This window comes from Panulirus ornatus, chromosome 5 (genome assembly GCF_036320965.1).
Source record: "Panulirus ornatus isolate Po-2019 chromosome 5, ASM3632096v1, whole genome shotgun sequence".
Lineage (NCBI taxonomy): Eukaryota > Metazoa > Arthropoda > Malacostraca > Decapoda > Palinuridae > Panulirus > Panulirus ornatus.
The window spans coordinates 16,663,893-16,688,892 of NC_092228.1; the positions used below are offsets into that span (position 1 = coordinate 16,663,893).

At 46.3% G+C, this 25,000-nt stretch overlaps 1 protein-coding gene across 2 annotated transcripts in view; it reads right to left on the bottom strand.

Moving 5' to 3' along the window:
- The window catches only part of LOC139748602 (TOX high mobility group box family member 4-B-like), an 844,810-nt gene that overhangs the window by 769,535 nt on the left and 50,275 nt on the right, over nt 1–25,000 (bottom strand). The gene's annotated exons all lie outside the window — the stretch shown is intronic.

Below are 25,000 nucleotides of genomic sequence, written 5' to 3' on the forward strand. Positions count from 1 at the left end.
GAGAGACAGAAGACATAGGGAAGACAAAGGGAGAGACAGAAGACATAGGGAAGACAGAGGCAGAGAGACAGAAGACATAGGGAAGACAGAGGGAGAGACAGAAGACATGGGGAAGATAGAGGGAGAGACAGAAGACATAGGGAAGACAAAGGGAGAGACAGAAGACATAGGGAAGACAGAGGGAGAGACAGAAGACATAGGGAAGACAGAGGGAGAGACAGAAGACATAGGGAAGACAAAGGGAGAGACAGAAGACATAGGGAAGACAGAGGCAGAGAGACAGAAGACATAGGGAAGACAGAGGGAGAGACAGAGGACATGGGGAAGACAGAGGGAGAGACAGAAGACATAGGGAAGACAGAGGGAGAGACAGAAGACATAGGGAAGACACAGGGAGAGAGACAGAAGACATAGGGAAGACAGAGGGAGAGACAGAAGACATAGGGATGACAGAGGGAAGAGGTGTGGCTTCTCGAGGGAAGACACCACGGCGGGTGATGAAACACAGCCAGACCCTTGGAGTAGAACATGTGTTTTTTTTTCTCTCTTTAATCCCAAGAGCACAATGATGCTAACCTTGAACACGACGGTGCGACCCTTGAGCACGACGGTGCGACCCTTGAGCACGACTGTGTGACCCTTGAGCACGACGGTGCGACCCTTGAGCACGACGGTGTGACCCTTGAGCACGACGGTACGACCCTTAAGCACGACGGTGCGACCCTTGAGCACGACTGTGTGACCCTTGAGCACGACGGTGCGACCCTTGATCACGACGGTGCGACCCTTGAGCACGACGGTGTGACCCTTGAGCACGACGGTACGACCCTTGAGCACGACGGTGTGACCCTTGATCACGACGGTACGACCCTTGAGCACGACGGTGTGACCCTTGAGCACGACGGTACGACCCTTAAGCACGACGGTGCGACCCTTGAGCACGACTGTGTGACCCTTGAGCACGACGGTGCGACCCTTGGGCACGACGGTGCGACCCTTGAGCGCGACGGTGCGACCCTTGAGCACGACGGTGCGACCCTTGAGCACGAAGGTGGGACCCTTGAGCACGACGGTTCGACCCTTAAGCACGACGGTTCGACCCTTGAGCACGACGGTGCGACCCTTGAGCGCGACGGTGCGACCCTTGAACACGACGGTACGACCCTTGAACACGACGGTACGACCCTTGAACACGACGGTACGACCCTTGAGCAAGACGGCGCGACCCTTGAGCACGACGGTGCGACCCTTGAGCACGACGGTGCGACCCTTGAGCACGACGGTTCGACCCTTGAGCACGACGATGCGACCCTTGAGCACGACGGTTCGACCCTTGAGCAAGACGGTACGAGCCTTGAGCACGACGGTACGATCCTTGAGCACGACGGTTCGACCCTTGAGCACGACGGTTCGACCCTTGAGCACGACGGTACGAGCCTTGAGCACGACGGTACGATCCTTGAGCACGACGATATGACCCTTTGGTATGATGGCCTAGCTGACAAAAACAGACATACGAACATAACAAGCATACCAACAAGATAATACAGACGCTTATATATATATATATATATATATATATATATATATATATATATATATATATATATATATATATATTTTTTTTTTTTTTTTTTTTTTTTTATACTTTGTCGCTGTCTCCCGCGTTTGCGAGGTAGCGCAAGGAAACAGACAAAAGAAATGGCCCCCCCCCCCCCCATACACATGTACATACACACGTCCACACACGCAAACATACATACCTACACAGCTTTCCATGGTTTACCCCAGACGCTTCACATGCCTTGATTCAATCCACTGACAGCACGTCAACCCCTGTATACCACATCGCTCCAATTCACTCTATTCCTTGCCCTCCTTTCACCCTCCTGCATGTTCAGGCCCCGATCACACAAAATCTTTTTCACTCCATCTTTCCACCTCCAATTTGGTCTCCCTCTTCTCCTCGTTCCCTCCACCTCCGACACATATATCCTCTTGGTCAATCTTTCCTCACTCATTCTCTCCATGTGACCAAACCATTTCAAAACACCCTCTTCTGCTCTCTCAACCACGCTCTTTTTATTTCCACACATCTCTCTTACCCTTACGTTACTTACTCGATCAAACCACCTCACACCACACATTTTCCTCAAACATCTCATTTCCAGCACGTCCATCCTCCTGCGCACAACTCTATCCATAGCCCACGCCTCGCAACCATACAACATTGTTGGAACCACTATTCCTTCAAACATACCCATTTTTGCTTTCCGAGATAATGTTCTCGACTTCCACACATTTTTCAAGGCTCCCAAAATTTTCGCCCCCTCCCCCACCCTATGATCCACTTCCGCTTCCATGGTTCCATCCGCTGACAGATCCACTCCCAGATATCTGAAACACTTCACTTCCTCCAGTTTTTCTCCATTCAAACTCACCTCCCAATTGACTTGACCCTCAACCCTACTGTACCTAATAACCTTGCTCTTATTCACATTTACTCTTAACTTTCTTCTTCCACACACTTTACCAAACTCAGTCACCAGCTTCTGCAGTTTCTCACATGAATCAGCCACCAGCGCTGTATCATCAGCGAACAACAACTGACTCACTTCTCAAGCTCTCTCATCCCCAACAGACTTCATACTTGCCCCTCTTTCCAGGACTCTTGCATTTACCTCCCTAACAACCCCATCCATAAACAAATTAAACAACCATGGAGACATCACACACCCCTGCCGCAAACCTATATATATATATATATATATATATATATATATATATATATATATATATATATATATATATATATATATACAGACACAGACCAACAAAAAACAAAGACGCAAAGAGATGAAGACCTATTCAGCGACACGCACAAACACAGACAACGAAGAACGCAAAAAAAAAAGAAAAAAAAAAGACAAGCGCAAAAAGCATACACAGACACAATATACAGACACAAATGACCGATAACAAAGACAAGAACAGACGCTGGCACAAATAAAAAGACTATAAGACACAGAGACAGACACAGAGAGACATAGACATACGGAACAGAGGAAGAGGAACGCTGCAAGTCACACAAGCATAGACACACACACACACGACCAGAGAGGGGAAACAGACAGCCATGAAGAAAGACCAAGAAATATGGACCTCAGACAGACGCAGACAGAAGCACGAACTGGAACAGGACAGAAACATTATAAGGGGAGGAAATTCTCGACGGATGACGGTGGAAGACCCAGGCACAAGACTCTCTCTCATGGGGAAAACAGACGAAGGATCACTGTTGTCATAACCCAAGAGGCTCATTCACAGGAGACCAACTGTTACACAACAGGAGGTACATGAACAGACCCTGGCCTAGCTGAGGAATCCCACACACACACACACACACACACACACACACACACACACACAGACGCAAATGAACAAAAAAAAAAGAAAAAAGAAGAAGACATGGACAGATTGTGTGTTCTTAAATGATATCAAAGGAACGTGTTATGAATGTGCAAGGTAATAAACGAGATAATGGGAGATAATGGAGGGATGAGTCAAGACGCAGAGAGATGAACAGAGGTAGAGACGCGGGAGACAATGTAAAGATGAGGCAGGGTGCAGGAGATGGAAGGGGGGGTAAGGGAGAGACGGGAATAACAGATGGGGAAAAACAATGGAGGTGGAAATTGGCGGGAGAGGCAGCAGGGGTGATGGAAATAGGAGGGAGAGGCCGCAAGGGTGATGGAAATAGGAGGGGGAGACCGCAAGGGTGATGGAAATAGGAGGGAGAGGCCGCAAGGGTGATGGAAATAAGCAGGAGAGACCGCAAGGGTGATGGAAAAAAAAGGGTGAAGGAACAGAGGGAAAGACGGCAAGTTGAAGGAAGATGAATCGCAGAGATGGAGTGGAAGAGGCGAGGAGGTCCCATGAGGGGAAGACAGAAGGAAGGAACCAGGCAGAAGTAGAGAGAGGGAAGAAAGAAGACAAGAGGAAAAAGAGACAGAGGGGGAGGAGGAGGAGGAAGGGGAAGAGACTGCGGTAGCGTTGGCTGGGAGGGAGAGGGACCGTGGGAGAGTGAGAGGGAGTGAGAGGGAGAGAGAGGGGCGGAGGGTGGAGTGAGAGGGCGGTGTGCTGGAAACAATTATACCAGCCTGGGGGATGCATTAGCCCCATCCATTACCTAGGCCTACCTGCGTGTGGACCTGAGCTGTGCGTGTGGACCTGTACGGTGTGTACCTGTACAGTGTCCCTGAGTGCAGTGTACCTGAGCTGCGGGTGTGTACCTGTAACGCGTGTACCCACGTACAATGGAGCTGTGCGGCGTGTGTAACTGTAACATATGTTGCTAGGTATACTGTACCGGAGCAGGTGGGCGTGTACATGGGTCCAATGTACCTGTGCTACGTGGTACTGAGTGTACTTCAGGCACGCGTACATGTGCAGCATATACTCCGTGGCGACATGCACGTGAGCTGTACCTGTGCAATACGTTCGCGTACAACGAGCACCTGAGCACAGCGTGTGCCTGTGAAGCTTGCGCATGTGGTACAAGGGGTACCTACCTGAGGGCGCCAGTACATCAGTGCCCAGAACAGCAGGTACACTTGGCCAGGTGGCGTTTAAAGACATATATCGTACCCATGTACTCTGCCCCTCTTTTTTTTTCTTCTTCCTTAAGCTCCAATTCCCCCTGCGGTGGTGGCTGTGAGAGAGTGGCAGGTAGAGCAGTTGTACGGGCATACGCTCTGCTACCGTACTGGTAGGGTTCGTACCACTGGGTTGTACTAGAAGCAGTTCAGGTATTGTACTGGTAGGGTTCATACCAGTGGACTGTACTGGTAGTGGTTCATGTACCGGCACGTTCAGATCAGAGGAAGTGCTCTGTTCAAAGTAACTATGGCAGCGGCGACAGTAAGGGCACCAGTTAATACCGGTACTATGAGCCCACACGACCACGACTGCTAGTATCGTGAATGGTAGTTCTATCCTGGTAGTTATGGTCATACCAGTTAAATGCCCTGGTACTGGGTACCGTATACCTCTCAACACCGTAGGCTTGGCGAGGGAGGAGTCTGCCTGTGTTCAACAACCTGTGTGGGAACCTTGATATTTACGCCACTCATTGTCATGCGTATCCTGAAGCAAAAGTACGCATGGGAACATCAATGTAGGGACGTATATATGACCGTATTGCCATTACAACAAGAACCTCATCAACCCACTCGATTCATGAGTGAATATAGGATCCCCCCCACTCCTCATAACACTGTCTCCCCAACCTATTCCTTAAACTCTCCCTGAGACATCATCTCACGCCTCATCTGATATGTTCTTCTTCTCCCCCTTTCTCCCTCTCACCCCAACCATTCACGAGCCCCGAGCCGCCCCTCTTCTCTCCCCATCTCCCCGTCGCCAAGGTCTATCCCCACTTTCAAGAACCACCCCACCCAATAAAAACTCTTAAGACAATCACCCCCCCCCCCATGAAATTCCCTCAGGACGTCTCTCCCCATCATAGATCGAGTAAGTTTAATACACAACCTCGCACCGTCTCCCTCCCATGCAAGGGCATCCCCCCCCCCCACCTTTCCTCACCCTCCCTAACCCTCCCTCCTCACTTTCCTACCTTCCTCATCATTAGGGGAATTATGAGGTCAAAAAGCAACGGCAGGGCTCCACGTGAGGGGTTAAATTCAACCTGATTGAAAAATAATACTCCCTTTACCATCAGTATAGACAAACAGAACCTCGACACAGAACACGGGGCGTCCTTTATAATTAGTTTATCATTAGCAATTAACCAGACAAGAAGACTTGAGCGAGTATCGAGGAAGCGGAATTACGAGGAACTGCTAAAAAACACGTATACTTTATGGACACAAAATGATGAGGTTAAATTTCAGAGTCTGAGAATCAAGTAATGCTACGACGGAGACTGTGAAATCTACGATTAAGAGTACGGTAGAGAGAGAGAGAGAGAGAGAGAGAGAGAGAGAGAGAGAGAGAGAGAGAGAGAGAGAGAGAGAGAAGGGGATCAACTCAGAACGAATGAATAGTTGAGAAAAAAAAAATAGCAGGCATGGGAATATTGGCGCGAATAATTGAAGAAAACACAAACACACACACACACACACACATATATATATATATATATATTTTTTTTTTTTTGCTTTGTCGCTGTCTCCCGCGTTTGCGAGGTAGCGCAAGGAAACAGACGAAAGAAATGGCCCAACCCACCCCCATACACATGCCTTGATTCAATCCACTGACAGCACGTCAACCCCGGTATACCACATCGCTCCAATTCACTCTATTCTTTGCCCTCCTTTCACCCTCCTGCATGTTCAGGCCCCGATCACACAAAATCTTTTTCACTCCATCTTTCCACCTCCAATTTGGTCTCCCTCTTCTCCTCGTTCCCTCCACCTCCGACACATATATCCTCTTGGTCAATCTTTCCTCACTCATTCTCTCCATGTGACCAAACCATTTCAAAACACCCTCTTCTGCTCTCTCAACCACGCTCTTTTTATTTCCACACATCTCTCTTACCCTTACGTTACTTACCCGATCAAACCACCTCACACCACACATTGTCCTCAAACATCTCATTTCCAGCACATCCATCCTCCTGCGCACAACTCTATTCATAGTCCACGCCTCGCAACCATACAACATTGTTGGAACCACTATTCCTTCAAACATACCCATTTTTGCTTTCCGAGATAATGTTCTCGACTTCCACACATTCTTCAAGGCTCCCAGAATTTTCGCCCCCTCCCCCACCCTATGATCCACTTCCGCTTCCATGGTTCCATCCGCTGCCAGATCAACTCCCAGATATCTAAAACACTTCACTTCCTCCAGTTTTTCTCCATTCAAACTCACCTCCCAATTGAATTGACCCTCAACCCCACTGTACCTAATAACCTTGCTCTTATTCACATTTACTCTTAACTTCCTTCTTTCACACACTTTACCAAACTCAGTCACCAGCTTCTGCAGTTTCTCACATGAATCAGCCACCAGCGCTGTATCATCAGCGAACAAGAACTGACTCACTTCCCAAGCTCTCTCATCCCCAACAGACTTCATACTTGCCCCTCTTTCCAAAACTCTTGCATTCACCTCCCTAACAACCCCATCCATAAAACAAATTAAACAACCATGGAGACATCACACACCCCTGCCGCAAACCTACATTCACTGAGAACCAATCACTTTCCTCTCTTCCTACACGTACACATGCCTTACATCCTCGATAAAAACTTTTCACTGCTTCTAACAACTTGCCTCCCACACCATATATTCTTAATACCTCCACAGAGCATCTCTATCAACTCTATCATATGCCTTCTCCAGATCCATAAATGCTACATACAAATCCATTTGCTTTTCTAAGTATTTCTCACATACATTCTTCAAAGCAAACACCTGATCCACACATCCTCTACCACTTCTGAAACCACACTGCTCTTCCCCAATCTGATGCTCTGTACATGCCTTCACCCTCTCAATCAATACCCTCCCATATAATTTGCCAGGAATACTCAACATACTTATACCTCTGTAATTTGAGCACTCACTCTTATCCCATTTGCCTTTGTACAATGGCACTATGCACGCATTCCGCCAATCCTCAGGCACCTCACCATGAGTCATACATACATTAAATAACCTTACCAACCAGTCAACAATACAGTCACCCCCTTTTTTAATAAATTCCACTGCAATACCATCCAAACCTGCTGCCTTGCCGGCTTTCATCTTCCGCAAAGCTTTTACTACCTCTTCTCTGTTTACCAACTCATTTTCCCTAACCCTCGCACTTTGCACACCACCTCGACCAAAACACCCTATATCTGCCATTCTATCATCAAACACATTCAACAAACCTTCAAAATATTCACTCCATCTCCTTCTCACATCACCACTACTTGTTATCACCTCCCCATTTGCGCCCTTCACTGAAGTTCCCATTTGCTCCCTTGTCTTACGCACTTTACCTCCTTCCAGAACATCTTTTTATTCTCCCTAAAATTTAATGATACTCTCTCACCCCAACTCTCATTTGCCCTTTTTTTCACCTCTTGCACCTTTCTCTTGACCTCCTGTCTCTTTCTTTTATACGTCTCCCACTCAATTTCATTTTTTCCCTGCAAAAACCGTCCAAATGCCTCTCTCTTCTCTTTCACTAATACTCTTACTTCTTCATCCCACCACTCACTATATATATATATATATATATATATATATATATATATATATATATATATATATATATATATGAAGTGCAGCCATCAAACAGCAATGGAAGGGAAGTCACGAGATTTACAGAGGGAACGGATGCCCGAGACTGGACGACATGGGAGGGACACAGGAACACATCAAAAGGGGATTCCCACACCACAACAATGATGAGAGGGGAGTCGCTCACGTCAACAGACGAAGGGGACCGGGCAGAGGGCCGAATGACTAACAGCTGCGACGGCACATCCACCGTAAGCGATTCCAAATGGCCAACACCGCCACCATCCAAGCACGTACGGGACTCTGTGTGTGTGTGTGTGTGTGTCTGAGCCGCCGCCCTCCACTAAGATCAAAAGTCAAAGTAACATGGTCTATTTAAAGAAAAGAGAGAGAGAGAGAGAGAGAGAGAGAGAGAGAGAGAGAGAGAGAGAGAGAGAGAGAGAGAGAGAGAGAGAGAGAGAAGCCAGATCGGCCCAGAGTCCTTGGACTGGACTGCATTATTCTTGAAATGCCAGAAGGTCTCTGGATACACTCGCTCTCGTAGAAAAAATGTTACAGGGACGTGGAATAAAGACGACACGGGGAAAGGGAAATTCCACATCTTCGATGTTCCGAGGGGGATACAAGTAGGTATCTCAACCCGTTTTCTTTTCTATTTTACACCATGAAACTTTTGCTTTACTTGAGCTGGTCTCCGCTGACGCTATGCATGTTACGAGGTGGGACGACACAGGACACCACAGGATCTCTCATTACCTTCCTCACCACCTTCTTCCTCAAACTCTTTCTCTCATCACCCAAGACGGCTATGATTGGCGGCGCGCATACGACCCAAAAACCAAGTCGGTTATGGTAATAAAAGCGACTGATCAAGGTTGGACAAAAGTAGGAAGTGAGGTCTCCCAAGACTCGGTGTTGGGGAACCACCGTTATTCCTACTGTGTGTGTGTGTGTGTGTGTGTGTGTGTGTGTGTGAACGATTTACCAGATGGAGGTGGAGGCTTCGACCTGCCTACTGATTGATACCGAACTCATGAATGAAGTACGAAACACCACAGAATACATCTCGTCTCATAAACTGATCTCCTGGAAAACCTAGCGACGGTAAAGTAATGAAGATTTCCCGGGAAAGGATGATTGTTGGCCAAACTTGTGACTGCCATAAAGGTGGACACAACGTACGAAAATCAGCTCATGCGACAGACTGCGGGGTCGTCAGCAATGCCCAAGTCATCACTACAAAATCACACACTCCAGTGGTCGATGCTGCTGGAGCTGTCACTTGCAGCATGGGAGCGGGCGGGTCCTCGAAGTGTAGTGCATACCTTGGCAATGAGATCTGCCGACCCATACACAAGAGTTGCTGGAGACGATCCGTGAGGGGAAGACCTGAGAAGGGTGTCTAGACTGAGAGAGCCACGATGATGATTCAACCAGGAAGGGAGGGGGGAAGAAGAGACCCAGCTCTTGAGATCAGAGAATGGGGATGTGACGACCATCTCCGACCTGCCCCAGGAGGGGAGGCGACGATGGTAATAACCCTGACCCAACACCTGGAACTCCAGAGGAATTACACACCCACAGGCCATAACGGGACACCGGGGGGAGAGGGACGACGAGCGGAGCCAGGATGGACGTGTGGAAGTATACCTTCAGCTATACAGCTGTGGAGAAGTGTGGGATACGCTTAGTATGCAGGGGAATAACAGAAGCTGAGGGGACAGATTAACTCCCCAGTCTGCATGACAGGAGAGCAAGGTTAAGAGGTGGAGCCCTTACGAGTGTCAAGCTGTCTCCCTGTACGCAAAATTAAGTAAACATAATTAGGCAATGACACACACACACACACACACACACACACACACACACACACACACATAAAATGGAAAAACCATTTAATCATACATACATACACACATAACCATACATAAAGAACTGAATGCATGACAATCACACTTTGGTTGACAATTCTACATTCAGACACACCTGATGAAATGGTACCTAAATCTTCCACCAAAACTATATATTTCATTACAAAGTAATTAAAACCTTAGTAATAAAGTCAGTCCTTCCAGACCTACAAAAAAGGAAGTAATTCTGCTTAAATAAGAACCCAAATATATCTATATATTTCCGTGTCGAGCAAAATGTAAAAGCACTGAACAGCAACACACACACACAGTTAAGAGTGCATGACAGATGCTCGAGCTGGCTGGCTACACAACATCTTCAACATATATTTGAAAATAATGCCGACCCGCTTGACTTAAGTGGAGGCGTACTAATGACCTGACAAGACTGGCTGCCTCGAAGATCATGGAATGATGATGATGATGATGATGATGATGATGGTCGGGGAGATGAAACTAACGAATGACGATGGATCTCCTCTTCGTCCTTTAAGGTGAGGCAGCTCTATGTGTGTGTGTGTGTGTGTGTGTGTGTGTGTGTGTGTGTGTGTGTATGTGTGTGTGTGTGTGCGTGTGTGTGTGTCCCTCGCGATCAACGCGTCAGGCACGTTACCCTGCGAGCCGCCCTCAAGTCGACTCACCTTCGTCCCTCAAGTCCCTCTGCCTACGTCCCTCAACACCGTGAGTCACCTTCATCCCACGCGAAGTACCTCGAAGCCCCAGAAATTCCTCCACCGCTGCATTCCTCATTCCCGTTCGCCGGTTCTCGTTTTTTCTTTTTCGGTTTAACTCCTTCCGTTAACTCTCCCCCTCAGAACTGGTGCTGGGACGGTTCTTGGAGGGCGAGCCATCTGCAGCGGTACATCCCGGGGAGGAGGCGTCCAACAGCCACAGCGAGCGACGCGCGGACCACCCCAAAACCATGTAAGGAGCGTATAATGAAATTTCCTCAGAGGATGATATTCAAACGCCACCTTCGCCCGATTCGAAATTCATTACTGGCAGACTGCTTATGCAAATCACCAGATGCTTTATTCTAATTTGATGTAATCTTGATGCCACTCACGTTGCGGGTACTTATTAGCATCATTACCTGCTCCGTACTGCCTGGTCGGAGGGCTGGTCTCTTCGGTCCATCACTGTCGACCAGGTTCGACCCAACTGGCAGTAATGGAACCTTATTCGCGCAGACGCCTTGCCCTTACACGGCTCCTGAGAACCAGTTTGCGAACGCCAGCTCTTCATACCAACATCGTTTAGACTGTCCCAATCGCCGTCTTCACTCGATGCTCTTCAGTGTGCATCTACTTTAACCGAATTTCAAGTCAAATTCCTCATTATTTTCACAACTCCGCCTGACTCCGGAATCAGCTTCCTTAACCTCACACCCAAACACGGTGCGACAGCTTTGGCTACCCTCCGAGACCTCGTCTCCCCCTGCTATGGTGCATTCATGTCTGTATCTTCTTCACCACATTGAGAAGGGGGGAGGGGGGTGGTGTCTCCTACCTCCCCACATGCACGGGCTGCTGGGTTGGGTCGTCGGTCGACCAAGCTGCTGGAAGCCGCAGGCCCACGCAGCTACCACTGCCTGGCTGGTCTGGTACACTCTGAAATACATATCTTGGGGCGATCTCAAATTTCTCTACCTACCGTGCATCCCACGGTGTTTCAGATGAGGTAGCAGGCAATGTGCTGAAGAGATTTGGGTCGCGAAAGTTAAGGTGTTCTCTAATTCTTTATTTCTTGTGTGTGCACAACACGAACCTCTTGACTTTCAGGTAATACTGAGGTAATATTTTACAGGGTCTTTCATTCCTGTGCCAGCAGGAAATCACCGTCGAGTGCAAGATGGTGGCCATTCCCTCCAGGATCTTCCGTGTGAAGACGATGATACACCTTTCCCCTCTTGCACTCCTGCGATTGCAGCCGCTCTTAAGTGATTCGGTTCCTTTACTACTACGTCAAGATGGGGGCGTGAGAGATCTCTGGACCCCTTTCTAATTCTGCTATCTTGTCAGCCAGTTTGCCTCCTAAGACTCACTCGAAGATTTTGATAAAGGCGCCACGTCAGAGGCATCGGTCGGTGATGGCTGTGGAGACTTGCTTTGTGTCCCTCTTGGTGGAATGGGGCGACACACGTTCATTTCGACCTGTTTGCGACGATGCCTTCATCTAGACATTTTCCTGAGAAGACGTATACTGCTCATGCAAGAGGTGTTTTGCATCTCTTTCCGAAGACCCGGTTCTAGGAGTCTGGTCCTCATGTAGAGCGCAATGAGCGCGTTCGAAGTCGAGACTCGAAGTCCTGTTTGCGAGGTGGTGATAACCGCTTCCTATCCCGCAGGTGTGTGACTATTTACGAAGACGTAGGTTGGGTTGATCATCTTAAAGCCTGATTTTAGCTCAACAACAATTCATATCCCACCCTCACCCCGTAGAATCTTCTTCATCTCCTGTAATTCATCCGTGAATGTACCTTCTTCTGTTCTCCTGAGGCCAAGGGAGATTTCTCGTGCGCCTCGATTTGCATTTTTGGCTCATGAGTTAAAAAGTAATTTGGGTCATTTACTTATCTCACCAACAGCTCTTTCCTCTTCTTCCTAACCCTGTGTCTCGCGTGACATTCACAACTTGCAACCTGTGTCAGTCATTTCGTCTGGGTGAGCTGCGGCTTCTGCTGAAGGCCTGCACTGTTCCTTTTATCATCGCCTTCTCCGCACACTGGCTCGTCCTTCGCGTTCTACACCACAGACCTTCTGCACTGTCTATCAGTTGCAGGCTTGCAAGCTGCCATGATTGCAACACCACCTCTGTCTCGGCACACCACTCTGCTATACTTCGTGTTGTGTTGCAGACAAACTATCGATTTCATCCTCCTACTTTTCGTCGATTTCACCCTCCCATTTCATCAGCTTATTCTTAAAACTGGAATTGCTATATACATATCTATGTTTACGTGTTTATATCATACGGATGAGCTATAGCTCTGAAGATATTAACAGACGAACGAACAGACAGACAGACAAGTGGACACCTTTATACCCAATGGGCACCAAGATGTGTCGTCTAAGTGATGTGGGGTTAGAAACGATCAATAATGTCAGACATTCTATCTAGTAGTAGGCAATGACGTCACAAACATTATAAATCGAGCCTCACCAAAAGCTGAGATCCGTCTTCTCAGCCATGACGTCACAAACAATATAAATTCGAAGCCTTATTAAACCCTGAAATTCTTTTACTAAACAAAGACGTCATAAACATTTACGAAGCACCGACGCCACGAACAATATAAATTCAAGTCTCTTGAGAACTCGAGATCTATCATCTTCCTGAACACAGACCCTCACACACACACACACACACACACACACACACACACACATATGAATATATATATATATATATATATATATATATATATATATATATATATATATATATGCAGAGCCTTATTAACATCTCGGGTCCTGTCACTCGGCCTTCACTTGTATCACGACCGATATATAACCCTATTTGGCCTCTCACCTCTACCATGACACACGAGAACCACCACCTCGTGTGTGTGTGTGTGTGTGTGTGTGTGTGTGTGTGTGTGTGTGTGTTAGTGAGGAAATCCCCCCTCCTCCATCCCCACCCACCCCCGACAGAATTCGCTAAATACGTGAAACCCGCCGAGATATGACCTTATTGCACCCTCTCCCGTATTTCAGACGGGGAGGTCAGGGGGCGAGACGAGAATAGCCTCATACACACACACAAGGTCATCCCGGCGTGGCGTGGCGTGGCGTCGCGTGACGCGAGGCCGCGCTTAACCCGACAGGGCGTGACGTCTTAGCGTCACATAACTCGCTAACAGCATGATTAAGCGTGTGAGAAAACTATTTACTTTCCTTCACAAACAGAGGTCATAATTGGACGTGCATGGCCCATGGATTTCCCGGCCTCGGTTCGAGTCTGGCTGCATCAATTCCCAAGGGGCAATGTGGACCGACTGATTGTGAGACATGTGTACCACACCAGGTCTGATCTAATGGCTTTTTCTGCGTTGTTGAAAATGAATGAAAACGATATTCAAAACCTACGAATATTAAAAGAAGTTTTATATATATATATATATATATATATATATATATATATATATATATATATATATATATATATATATATATATATATATTTTTTTTTTTTTTTTTTTTTTTGCTTTGTCGCTGTCTCCCGCGTTTGCGAGGTAGCGCAAGGAAACAGACGAAAGAAATGGCCCAACCCACCCCCATACACATGTATATACATACGTCCACACACGCAAATATACATACCTACACAGCTTTCCATGGTTTACCCCAGACGCTTCACATGCGCCGATTCAATCCACTGACAGCACGTCAACCCCGGTATACCACATCGCTCCAATTCATATATATATATATATATATATATATATTCCTATATTCCCAAGGGCAAGGAATATATATATATATATATATATATATATATATATATATATATATATATATATATATATATCCTCTAATATCTCTTAATACATATTTCCTAAAAAGCTTTTAAATATTTACATAACAATCATATATTCTAGCTTTTCTTCAAGATATATGTAAAAACTTGAAAACTACACACACACACACACACACATATATATATATATATATATATATATATATATATATATAGCGAGGGTAACCAAAAGATTACAATAAATATTCTTAAGCTACACTCCGGAACAAGGGAAGCAAAACATGTGATTAGACGCGAAAATATTATTAACTGCTCCGGAATGTACGTATACGAATGAAAATATATATATACATATATATATAAACCTAATCCCTGGGGATAGGGGAGAAAGAAGGCTTCCCACGTATTCCCTGCGTGTCGTAGAAGGCGACTAAAAGAGGAGGGAGCGGGGGGCTGGAAATCCTCCCCTCTCGTTTTTTTTAATTTTCCAAAAGAAGGAACAGAGAAGAGGGCCAGGTGAGGATATTCCCTCAAAGGCCCAGTCCTTTGTTCTTAACGCTACCTCGCTGACGCGGGAAATGCCGAATAGCATGAAAGAAAGAAAGACCTGTTCTTATATAAAAGGAATAAATTTGGAAAAGCCCTGATTACTAATGAGAAGAAATAAGACGTAAAACATGTGACAGTGAAGAAAGCTCTTCCATCGTGCAGTGAGCAAGAGCCCAAGACGAGAAAACACACACAAGATTAACCACGAAGAGAACCTTACGGCGAGACGTAAACCCGCGAACACACATACATATCAGGCAAGGGTCACACGACGGTGCGCACAACAACCGTCATCACTTACGTGCAATTACCTGTTCGTGAAGAGAGATAGATAGATAGATAGATAGATAGATAGATAGATAGATAGATAGAGAGAGAGAGAAATAGAGAGAGAGAGAGAGAGAGAGAGAGAGAGAGAGAGAGAGAGAGAGAGAGAGAGAGAGAGAGAGAGAGAGAGAGAGAGTCGGGATCCTCTCCAGAGCTTGTGGTAAACTACAATTGGAATATTCTCTGAAGTATGGGGGGGGGGGGGGGTGTCGAACAAGACCGTATTAAGATGCTGTCCCTCCGGCCTACTGCATGCGACACGTCACACAACACCACGGGATGGGAGTAACTGAGCGACGTTTCCAGACGCCTATGCAAAAAAAAAAAGTTAAATGGTATCTAAGCGTGTGTGTGTGTGTGGCGTTCTGAAACCTGACTAACAGAGTTTGCCAGACCAGCCGGGAATGTGGAGGTGGTGGTGGTGGTGATGTAGGCCGACGGGTAGGGGCTTCTTCCACCAGCCTGGCGGAGCGGGGGGAGCGACACGCCAGCGCGACCTGTCGGGAAAGAAGATCTCCGAAAACTATCGCAAGGTATACGTCGGATAAGGAAACGTTGCATGCCGAACTATTGAGGTAGAAACCACCGTCAGGTAATATGTAAGGTAAGGTCGCTCACCGAAATTTGAGGGTAGAAACCATCGTACGTAAGGCAAGTCTTAAGAACGAATTGTACGAGTAGAAACTATCTTAAGGTATTCGTAAAGTGAGGTCCTAGACTGAGTTGTGGGGTTAGGGCCTCTATCACACAATCGCAAAGTAGAATCCCAAACCATCGCTAAGGTAAGGTCCCAAACCATGGTAAAGTAAACGTAAGGTAAGGTACCAAGCCATCGTAAGGAAACCATCGATAGGTAAACGTAAGGTAAAGCCTCAAACCATCGTAAGGTAAACGTAAGGTAAGGTACCAAGCCATCATAAGGAAACCATCGCTAGGTAAACTTAAGGTAAGGTCCCAAACCGCCGTAAGGTAAACGTAAGGTGTGGTGCCAGACCATCGTAAGGTAAACGTAAGGTAAAGGTCCCAAACCATCGTTTAAGTTTAAGGTCCCAAACCATCGTTTGTGTTAAGGTCCCAAACCATCGTTTAAGTTTAAGGTCCCAAACCATCGTTTAAGTTTAAGGTCCCAAATCATCGTTTAAGTTTAAGGTCCCGAACCATCGTTTAAGTTTAAGGTCCCAAATCATCGTTTAAGTTTAAGTCCCAAACCATCGTTTGTGGTAAGGTCCCAGACCGGGCTTGTTGGGGTGGGAGGAAATACCTCTGGAGGGCATCCTGAGGTGTATACAAGACAATGTCTGCAGCAGCAGTACTCCCGGCTACGCTGAAGCGTCGCCCCTTGATCCAGCTGCAGCCCCAGCGAGGCCGACCGTCCTCCACCCAGGGGCGAGGAGGAGCACTTCTTCTTCCCACCACCAACACTGACTGTCCTCCTCCCGCGTGGCTACGAGAAATCTGGCTGTGCCCGCCCGAGCCTCCTGGTCGGGTAAATCTGGGTATTACTGCGGCGATGAGGGTGTCGGACTGGGGTAATTGGCCGTAATGGGGACCTGTGGTGATCTTTACGGTCATCGCCCACGGGGACGGGGCGGGGACACGGGGTGGGAAGGGGAGAGGACACTCTTCGAGGATGACGCGGAGCGAGTGGCCGGGGAGTACCTGAATCCGAGCCGCGTTACAACGACCACATGAGCACCTCGGTGCGTCGGTGCGTAATGAAGGGAATAACGCGGCGTATGTGGGTGTCAATACGGATTCCCCGGGAGGGAGTACACAGCACCGAGGCAAGACGAAGGTGGCGCCCTGGGTCAGGCACCGAGCCTACAAACACGGGTTAGCTTGTCACCCATGGCGTCTGGGTCCCAATGTTTTTATCCCAGGTTCCAGGGATGGACTTGGCTCTCTCTCTCTCTCTCTCTTTTTTTTGCTGTGTGTGTCTCAGGTCTGGAATCCAGCTTTTTTTTTCTTTCTTTTTTTTTTTTGGTCTGTCTGTCACTTCGTTGGTGCTGGTCGGTTCAAGTAAAGATCTCAAGGTCTCACCTCCTCGTGTAGCAGAGGAGAGAGTCAAGGAACCCTGTTGTTTCCAAAACGGCCGTTCTCAGCCCGGGGGAAATCCACGCTTGTCGTGTTCTACGTCAGGATCCAGAGTTCGGTGTCGTTTTCGAGCCTCAGCGTCCACTCGATTCGTAGCGGTCGTACCGTGGTGGGGAACTATGGTCTGCATATCTGTCTGTTTCACGCCAGGCGGGGGGAGGGAGGGAGAGGCTCGGAAAAAAAACCCAATAATCTGTCGCTTCAGGCCGAGATACTCGGCTTTCTCCAAGTCGTTTTGAAACACGTTAAAGGTCGTTTTTTTCCCCCTATGTCGTTTCTCGTCCGAGATCAAGGATGTCATTGCTACGTCACTTCCAGAATGAGAAGCCACCTGTCTGTGCGTCGTTATCAGGCCATGAGAAACCCGCTGTCTCTTATCGCCATGACTACCTGTCTGCATGTCGTTATCAGGCCACGAGGAAACACTTGTCTCTTATCACCCTGCCGAGAACCACGTTTGCCTCTGTATCATTCCACGCCACAGGCATAAGAAGGTCTTTATCGCCGTCTTCTGCAAAGGAATATGGGAAGTTCGTCTTAGGCAACTGTCTGATCCAAAGGGCGAGGTGTTTGAGTTTGTGTGTGTGTGGGTGGGTGTGGGTGTGTATGGTATTTCGAGACCCTGTGTCTGTATGAGATGTGTTTTTTTTTTACGGTAGGAACACAAGTGATGCTTCCGTCGACCCGCGAGAGGCTGTGTTGCAAAGGCAAGGCACGTAATGGAAAACCTAAAGTCTAGCAGAAGAAGAAGAAGAAAACAAAACCCAGAAAGCTTAAGTTTAGAGGTGCGAAAGCACGGAAGATGAAAAAAAAAAGACGAGTTACAATAACAAACGAGAGAAAGTAAGATTCAACGAATGAGAGAGAGAGAGAGAGAGAGAGAGAGAGAGAGAGAGAGAGAGAGAGAGAGAGAGAGAGAGAGAGAGAGCATAACACAGGCTGCGTCTCTCCCCTCAACACGACCAGCAGCTTTATCCATCGCTAAAGAACCAACAGCCAACAAACACACTGAAGGTCGAAAACGAACAAAAAACTATGGGATATGAAATACTGCAGCGCACACAGTCGTGGAAATATATCAACTCCCTTTTCAATATATTGGTCATAAAGCCAAGACAAACGACTGTATAAATCTGGACTGTGACGAAATAATATGAAACATAAATTACGAGATCAACACTCGCGCCAAATAGTTCGTGCGTTTCTTTTTTTTTTTTCCCCTCTCCCCCTCGACACATTAGAAACAAATATGAGTTTCTCTTTACCGAGTCTCGAGATAATTTCCCGTCAAGTGGACAGATCTTACCCCAAGGTATGAGTCTTGTGTTCCCAGATGGATTAACGTTACGTATGGGGCCCCAACTGCTCTTTAGCTTGCTCAACAGCAACTTTGGCTTGTTCCCACAACTTTAGCTTGTTCTAGCTTGTTCCTACAACTTTAGCTTGTTCCTACAACTCTATGGCTTGTTCCTACAAGTTTAGCCTCTTCCTACAACTTTAGCTTGTTCCTACAACTTTAACTTGTTCCCACAACTTTAACTTGTTCCTACTACTCTATGGCTTGTTCCCACAACTTTAGCTTGTTCTTACGGCCTACCAAATGGGGGAGACACCTTGCAATCCCTCTGGTCTGTTCTGGCGAGACACAGCGTCGTTCAAATTTCGTCACCATTGAACCGGTCTCACAGGCGTCTGAAACACTTTACCATCATGGCTTGGCAGCAACCATCCTCGCCCATCAGTCCACAATAGAACACGCTGATCTCAACATCATGACTGCTTAGCAACCATCCTTCCTCCGCTCATCGGTTCACGAAAAGGGCATGCATATCTAATGGTAATGAGGGCTGTTAGGAGCCACCTTCTGTAATCAGTGCCCAAATGAAAGACTGGCCAAAATCAGAGGAGAAAAAAGGGGGAGACGCGGTGAGCACAAAGCAGAACCCTTGACAATAATGGGTGCTGCTGCTAACGGGAGGTATGGGCTGCTTGCTCTCATGGCCAGTGATCACCGTAGTCTCAAAATTCCCCCCTCACTGATGTGGTATGAGGGCAGCGGCTGCCTCCTGACCACGCAAGGTTCTAGAGCAAAGTTAAGGGTTGGAAGGTGACGGGCGGGTGTGGGGTGACGGGCGGGTGTGAGGTGACGGGCGGGTGTGGGGTGACGGGCGGGCGTGGGGTGACGGACGGGTGTGGTGGGATGATGGACGGGTGTGGGGTGACGGAGGGATGTAAGATGACATGAGGGCGTTGGGTGACCAACGACCCTATCCAGGCAGCCTTGGGCTCAGCCCGGGTTGTGTGTGTGTGTGTGTGTGTGTGTGTGTGTGTGTGTGTGTGTGAGTGGGGGGGGGGGGGGGAAGAGTGTGAAGACCTCCGAAGACACCCCCCCCCCCCCAAGACAACCGGGTCCACGAGAGTGACGTCAAGGGGGGTGTGTGGGGTGAACTCGGGGAGTCTGGGGTGACTACGACGACATCGCAATGGTAGCGGGGTGAGGAACAGAGCCGGTAGCTATCATCGCCTCGTAACTCAAAGACCTGCCAGTTATTTCCAGCCCCTTCCCGTATTAAGCCATAACACTAGAGGCTAAATGATAAATCACGCGAGAGTCATAATGGGTAAATAATTACGCCCTGTGCAGAGACACGGAGAGGTGCGATAAATCATTCACATCATTTACAGTCCGGAGTAAGAAAAGCAGGGAAAATCTATACCGGGGCTGGATATATATATATATATATATATATATATATATATATATATATATATATATATATATATATATATATATATATTGGAAAGGATCACAATTTTGCGCGTGATCAAGATATTCCTATGAGTCCACGGGGAAAATCAAACACGAAAAGTTCCCAAGTGCACTTTCGTGTAATAAACACATCATCAGGGGAGACACAAGAGACAAATATAACAGTCAGTGGATATACATCGAAGAGACGAAGCTAGGATGCCATTTGCACTCATAGGAATATATATATATATTTTTTTTTTTGCCGCTGTCTCCCGCGTTTGCGAGGCAGCGCAAGGAAACAGACGAAAGAAATGGCCCAACCCACCCCCATACACATGTATATACATACGTCCACACATGCAAATATACATACCTACACAGCTTTCCATGGTTTACCCCAGACGCTTCACATGCCCCGATTCAATCCACTGACAGCACGTCAACCCCGGTATACCACATCGCTCCAATTCACTCTATTCCTTGCCCTCCTTTCACCCTCCTGCATGTTCAGGCCCCGATCACACAAAATCTTTTTCACTCCATCTTTCCACCTCCAATTTGGTCTCCCTCTTCTCATCGTTCCCTCCACCTCCGACACATATATCCTCTTGGTCAATCTTTCCTCACTCATTCTCTCCATGTGCCCAAACCATTTCAAAACACCCTCTTCTGCTCTCTCAACCACGCTCTTTTTTTTTCCACACATCTCTCTTACCCTTACGTTACTTACTCGATCAAACCACCTCACACCACACATTGTCCTCAAACATCTCATTTCCAGCACATCCATCCTCCTGCGCACAACTCTATCCATAGCCCACGCCTCGCAACCATACAACATTGTTGGAACCACTATTCCTTCAAACATACCCATTTGGATCAGGTGTTTGCTTTGAAGAATGTATGTGAGAAATACTTAGAAAAGCAAATGGATTTGTATGCAGCATTTATGGATCTGGAGAAGGCATATGATAGAGTTGATAGAGATGCTCTGTGGAAGGTATTAAGAATATATGGTGTGGGAGGCAAGTTGTTAGAAGCAGTGAAAAGTTTTTATCGAGGATGTAAGGCATGTGTACGCGTAGGAAGAGAGGAAAGTGATTGGTTCTCAGCGAATGTAGGTTTGCGGCAGGGGTGTGTGATGTCTCCATGGTTGTTTAATTTGTTTATGGATGGGGTTGTTAGGGAGGTGAATGCAAGAGTTTTTGAAAGAGGGGCAAGTATGAAGTCTGTTGGGGATGAGAGAGCTTGGGAAGTGAGTCAGTTGTTGTTCGCTGATGATACAGCGCTGGTGGCTGATTCATGTGAGAAACTGCAGAAGCTGGTGACTGAGTTTGGTAAAGTGTGTGAAAGAAGAAAGTTAAGAGTAAATGTGAATAAGAGCAAGGTTATTAGGTACAGTAGGGTTGAGGGTCAAGTCAATTGGGAGGTGAGTTTGAATAGAGAAAAACTGGAGGAAGTGAAGTGTTTTAGATATCTGGGAGTGGATCTGGCAGCGGATGGAACCATGGAAGCGGAAGTGGATCATAGGGTGGGGGAGGGGGCGAAAATTCTGGGAGCTTTGAAGAATGTGTGGAAGTCGAGAACATTATCTCGGAAAGCAAAAATGGGTATGTTTGAAGGAATATATATATATATATATATATATATATATATATATATATATATATATATATATATATATATATATATATCTATATATATATATATATATATATATATATATATATATATATATATATATATATATATATATATATATATTCTGTTTACAAAAACCCATGTATTATTTACAACTTCTACAGTCTTCTTCTGTAGGGAGAAATTTTATTTATATATATATATATATATATATATATATATATATATATATATATATATATATATATATATATATATATATAAATATATATATATATATATATATATATATATATATATATATACATTTTTTTTTTTTAATTTTCCAAAAGAAGGAACAGAGAAGAGGGCCAGGTGAGGATATTCCACAAAGGCCCAGTCCTCTGTTCTTAATGCTACCTCGCTAATGCGGAAAATGGCGGATAGTTTAAAAGAAAAGAAAGAAATATATATATATATATATATATATATATATATATATATATATATATATATATATATATATATATATATATATATAAATAAAATTTCTCCCTACAGAAGAAGACTGTAGAAGTTGTAAATAATATATGGGTTTTTGTAAACAGAATGTGTAAATCTCGGGAGACCTTGAGGAAGACAAGCCAAGTCATTAGCTATAATTTCACACGGTTCGGTGTGGCTAGGGAGCACGACGGTGCGATCCTTAAACACGACGGTATGAATCCTTGAACACAACAGCACGGACCCTTGAACACGACGGCACGAATCCTTGAACACAACAGCACGGACCCTTGAACACGACGGCACGAATCCTTGAACACAACAGCACGGACCCTTGAACATGACGGTACGAATCCTTGAACACAACAGCACGAACCCTTGAACACAACAGCACGGACCCTTGTTCAAAACATGACGGTACGGACCCTTAAACACGACGGTATGGGCCCTTGAACACGACAGTACGGGCCCTTGAACACAACAGCACGGACCCCTTGAACACAACAGCACGGACCCCTTGAACACGGCGTTACGGACCCCTGAGCACGACAGCACTGCTCTCAAGCATAACAATAACCCATCATACCCAAAGAGGCGTTACCATCATACTCCACGGGTTTATGTTACATCGATACCCCCTCAATTAAGACAATTAGCTCTCCCTCAGCCCAAGGGATAATTAGCATGTATCCAAGCCAGCCATCCTCCATAACCTGCGCAAGGCTCGCGCACCTACTGCGCAGGGTAGACTCCGTGACAGCGGTCTTGGCTGTACCATAACGAAGTCTACTGGATGTACTATGGCAGAGCGACCCTTCACCTGACCTTTTGAACACCTGGTCAAAGGTCACAGGTCATGCATGCCAGGTTAATCTTCTCTCGTTGCACTGGCTATGTTAGGCAATAAAGGCTCTATAACATAGCTGTAGTAGTCAGTTACAAGAACTATATTATGGCCAACAGCAACCAGGCTATAACAATCTTGCAATATATATATATATATATATATATATATATATATATATATATATATATATATATATATATGGGAGGGTATTGATTGAGAGGGTGAAGGCATGTACAGAGCATCAGATTGGGGAAGAGCAGTGCGGTTTCAGAAGTGGTAGAGGATGTGTGGATCAGGTGTTTGCTTTGAAGAATGTATGTGAGAAATACTTAGAAAAGCAAATGGATTTGTATGTAGCATTTATGGATCTGGAGAAGGCATATGATAGAGTTGATAGAGATGCTCTGTGGAAGGTATTAAGAATATATGGTGTGGGAGGCAAGTTGTTAGAAGCAGTGAAAAGTTTTTATCGAGGATGTAAGGCATGTGTACGTGTAGGAAGAGAGGAAAGTGATTGGTTCTCAGTGAATGTAGGTTTGCGGCAGGGGTGTGTGATGTCTCCATGGTTGTTTAATTTGTTTATGGATGGGGTTGTTAGGGAGGTAAATGCAAGAGTCCTGGAAAGAGGGGCAAGTATGAAGTCTGTTGGGGATGAGAGAGCTTGGGAAGTGAGTCAGTTGTTGTTCGCTGATGATACAGCGCTGGTGGCTGATTCATGTGAGAAACTGCAGAAGCTGGTGACTGAGTTTGGTAAAGTGTGTGGAAGAAGAAAGTTAAGAGTAAATGTGAATAAGAGCAAGGTTATTAGGTACAGTAGGGTTGAGGGTCAAGTCAATTGGGAGGTGAGTTTGAATGGAGAAAAACTGGAGGAAGTGAAGTGTTTTAGATATCTGGGAGTGGATCTGTCAGCGGATGGAACCATGGAAGCGGAAGTGGATCATAGGGTGGGGGAGGGGGCGAAAATTTTGGGAGCCTTGAAAAATGTGTGGAAGTCGAGAACATTATCTCGGAAAGCAAAAATGGGTATGTTTGAAGGAATAGTGGTTCCAACAATGTTGTATGGTTGCGAGGCGTGGGCTATGGATAGAGTTGTGCGCAGGAGGATGGATGTGCTGGAAATGAGATGTTTGAGGACAATGTGTGGTGTGAGGTGGTTTGATCGAGTAAGTAACGTAAGGGTAAGAGAGATGTGTGGAAATAAAAAGAGCGTGGTTGAGAGAGCAGAAGAGGGTGTTTTGAAATGGTTTGGGCACATGGAGAGAATGAGTGAGGAAAGATTGACCAAGAGGATATATGTGTCGGAGGTGGAGGGTACGAGGAGAAGAGGGAGACCAAATTGGAGGTGGAAAGATGGAGTGAAAAAGATTTTGTGTGATCGGGGCCTGAACATGCAGGAGGGTGAAAGGAGGGCAAGGAATAGAGTGAATTGGAGCGATGTGGTATACAGGGGTTGACGTGCTGTCAGTGGATTGAATCAAGGCATGTGAAGCGTCTGGGGTAAACCATGGAAAGCTGTGTAGGTATGTATACTTGCGTGTGTGGACGTGTGTATGTACGTGTGTATGGGGGTTGGGCCATTTCTTTCGTCTGTTTCCTCGCGCTACCTCGCAAACGCGGGAGACAGCGACAAAGTATAAAAAAAAAAAAAAAAAAAAATAT